The 3,657-nt window shown below is 35.2% G+C and overlaps 1 long non-coding RNA gene across 1 annotated transcript in view; it reads right to left on the bottom strand.

Annotated features, from left to right (window-relative positions):
• LOC111089468 overlaps window positions 1–1,235 on the bottom strand; it is a 14,582-nt gene extending 13,347 nt beyond the window's left edge. The window contains exon 1 of the long non-coding RNA XR_002613737.1: window positions 867–1,235. This is a non-coding gene — a long non-coding RNA (uncharacterized LOC111089468). The remainder of the gene's footprint in view (window positions 1–866) is intronic.
• Window positions 1,236–3,657: the final 2,422 nt, after the last annotated feature.

The following is a 3,657-nucleotide window of genomic DNA, read 5'->3' as shown; positions in this document are numbered from 1 at the left end:
GTGAGTACCATTTCTCTTGATGTCGTTACAGGTAACACTGCCATAACACAAACTCTGTCCAACCATAACTTTGTGAGTACCATTTCTCTTGATGTCGTTACAGGTAACACTGCCATAACACAAACTCTGTCCAACCATAACTTTGTGAGTACCATTTCTCTTGATGTCGTTACAGGTAACACTGTCATAACCCAAACTCTGTCCAACCATAAATAACTTTGTGAGTACCATTTCTCTTAATGTCGTTACAGGTAACACTGTCATAACACAAACTCTGTCCAACCATAACTTTGTGAGTACCATTTCTCTTGATGTCGTTAAATTTCTTTACTTCTCTGGCTTTATCCAAACCTTACTCATGTACAGTATTAGAAAATGCTTCAAGTATAACCTGTTTAATATGATTTCTACATATAATTTGTTACAGTTGTTTTCAGTCACTTAGTAGTTTTATCTGTAAAAAAGAAAACTCAGTTATCAAAAAATACTAAATGGATAAGATAATGAACTAAATTCCACCCGAACATCGATCATTTCGGTAAACTTTCGAAAGTTACTTGTTCCGAACTTGTCCTTACGTTCTTCTGGCATATATAGAGAAGCCGCTTCGGAATTTTAGTCATTTCACGAAGAACCGTTGAACATTTTAAAGCCTGTCATTTTTCAGACTTTTATGAACACAACATAATTTTATCACATTGCATACAGGATCCTACAACATATATATCGTCAAAATTAATTTCTGCCCAGTTAGTTATAGAATCCACACATTAGAAAGTCTCGTATTTGACTTAAAAACAAGAGGCTTACAAGAAAAATCGAAACAAGTCAACAACATGGATTTAGAAAATAGTTTCAATACTTACTCCACCAGCTTTACTTAGTTTTAGTTGTTCTCAAATCCACTTCATGTACGCTTTACTGAACTATAAAAATGTCCGACCTGTTTATTCTGCTCACAGATACTGAAATATTTTTCTTAGCAACCTGCAGCACAGGGAAAAGAAAGAGCGTTCTATATGATACGTGAGATTCTGTTTCGAGTTTTATAAAAAGTCATTATCCAAACAACTCAGTCGAAAAGTGAAAAGTTTTACAAGTTTTTAGCTTAGAAGTAAAGTCGGTGTGCTATTCCACTAATTATCCTGTCAAAATGGTGGCCTTTAGCTCTTCTGTTTCCCGTATCATGACAGGACTCAGTGTCCGGCCTAGGTTTCTGTGTGCGGTGCGGCTGCAACAGAACAGTCCTGTTGGCACTACAGCGCCACCACGATGTAAATAGCACGAGAGTAGCTCTAACAGCGTGTTTGTCGAGAGTCTTATACTGGTGTATATAAATACGACCACTATATTAATTAATGACCGTAGTTTAAAGTGGGGGGACGACATTATACTTACAGAAAAAGAATGCCAACAACAAAACTAAATTAGCTAACAAACTCAACTCCCGCTGTTTTTAGCAGAGAACGGACATCTATATTTTCAAAATCAAAACGTTTTACTTGCAGTGAAAAGAGAAAATTCTCAAATTAAATTCGATCAGTTTTAAATTTGCATAATAGTTTATTTTACAATAATTTCGATTTAAAACATAACAAAATAAATATATAAAATAAGAATATCTACACGACTAAAAAAAAGTAAACTATATGTTATATGAAAATAGTTCAGCTTACTGAAAACTTCCTCAGGTGTTTTAAACTTATATTTTTATTCTAGGTGTTTTACTTATTGATACACCCACATTAGTATTTGGACGAAAAGCCACAAGATTTTACTTAATGTTTTACATTCTCAGGAAGGTGTAAATGAAATGGCATGACGAACAGTTTAGAATTCTTTACAGAAAGAGTCCCGAGTCTATTAAAAGATCGACAAACTATTTATATGCATGAGCAATTGAATCAATAAATAAAAAATTAATATAATCTGCAGAAGATAGCATGTGCACTAGATATGTTAGCGCTCTTGTGTAAATCACGTGCATGTGTATCACACTGAAACAATAAATAGCGTAGAAGTACCACCTACAGGCACCAAAACAGCAGCTTTGACATAGAGCGCCTCTCCAATTAAAGATGGCTAAACAAACTGATCCAGAACGGGATGATGTGTCTATCTACACTCCTTTAAGTTAATGACTCACTGAGGAAAAACGTTAATTGAGAAAGAGAGAGAGAGGTATTTCAACAAGGCAGAGTAACAGTGAATTAACAGCTGAAACATTTACAACTTCAAACACGAGTTAAAACTTCTGTGTTTTAATTTTACTAAAATAATCCTTTTTAATCAATCGTCAGACGATACAACATTCCAGATATTTTATTTTCACTTATCCTTCTTAGTTTTGTTTGACGCCGACATGATAATGTTTTGTTGATTTATTTAGTAAATTATTGTCTAACTTCGATTACGTCAGAATCAGAGGGGAAACGATTTAAGTCTTCTGCCATGACTACTAGCCTAAGTAATCTCTTGTTCAATGTGTTATTTAACTGCTCAAGTTAGCTTTAACAAAACCTTATTTAATTAGGTTTAACTCAGCTTTGACCAAATCTTGCTTTAACGAGTTAAAGTCAGTTTCAGTAAAATCATGTTCAACCTCATTCGAATCAGCTTCAATACAGTCTTGTTAACCTCATCGCAGTCAGCTTCGGGAAAGTCTTGTTTAACCTCACTCAAGTCAGCTTCAGTAAAATCTTGTTCAACCTCACTCAAGTCAGCTTCAGTAAAACTTTTAACCTTACTTAAGTCAGCTTCAGTAAAACCTTGGTTAACCTCACTAAAGTTAGCTTCAGTAAAACTTTTAACCTTACTTAAGTCAGCTTCAGTAAAACCTTGGTTAACCTCACTCAAGTCAGCTTCAGTAAAATCTTGTTTAACCTCACTCAACTCAGCTTCAGTAAAACTTTTAACCTTACTCAAGTCAGCTTCAGTAAAATCTTGTTTAACCTCACTCAAGTCAGCTTCAGTAAAATCTTGTTTAACCTCACTCAAGTCAGCTTCAGTAAAACTTTTAACCTTACTTAAGTCAGCTTTAGTAAAACCTTGGTTAACCTCACTAACGTTAGCTTCAGTAAAATATTGTTTAACCTCACTCAAGTCAGCTTCAGTAAAATCTTGTTCAACCTCATCGAAGTCAGCTTCAGTAAAATCTTGTTTAACCTCACTCAAGTCAGCTTCAGTAAAATCTTGTTTAACCTCACTCAAGTCAGCTTCAGTAAAATCTTGTTTAACCTCACTCAAGTTAGCTTTAGTAAAATTTTATTCAATCTCACTCAAGTCAGCTTCAGTAAAATCTTATTTTGGATCGATGAAGGCCTACTTTTGGAACACAAATCAGATTAGGTCCAAGACAAGCCTTTTCTGGGTCAATGAAGGCCTTGGTACTCTGTCCACCACAGGTATTGAAACCCAATATTTTGCGTCGTAAGCTGGCAAACTTACTACCAAGCCATTGGGTATCAATGGGAGAAGGACGTTTAAGCTTAGAAATCAGCTCTCCATCTGCTAACAGTAATAAAGAAACAAACATTCCTCGAATCCACCCACCAGATTCTTCACTCCTCTCATAGCCATGACAACCAGTGGATAGACATTCCACTGACGTGAATTACAGAATAAAAAAACAACCACACCCGATCGTCTCCAGATGTC

Source organism: Limulus polyphemus, unplaced genomic scaffold, assembly GCF_000517525.1.
Source record: "Limulus polyphemus unplaced genomic scaffold, Limulus_polyphemus-2.1.2 Scaffold6335, whole genome shotgun sequence".
NCBI lineage: Eukaryota > Metazoa > Arthropoda > Merostomata > Xiphosura > Limulidae > Limulus > Limulus polyphemus.
The sequence above is the reverse complement of the archived record's forward strand: the minus strand, read 5'-3'. Positions and strand labels throughout refer to the sequence as shown.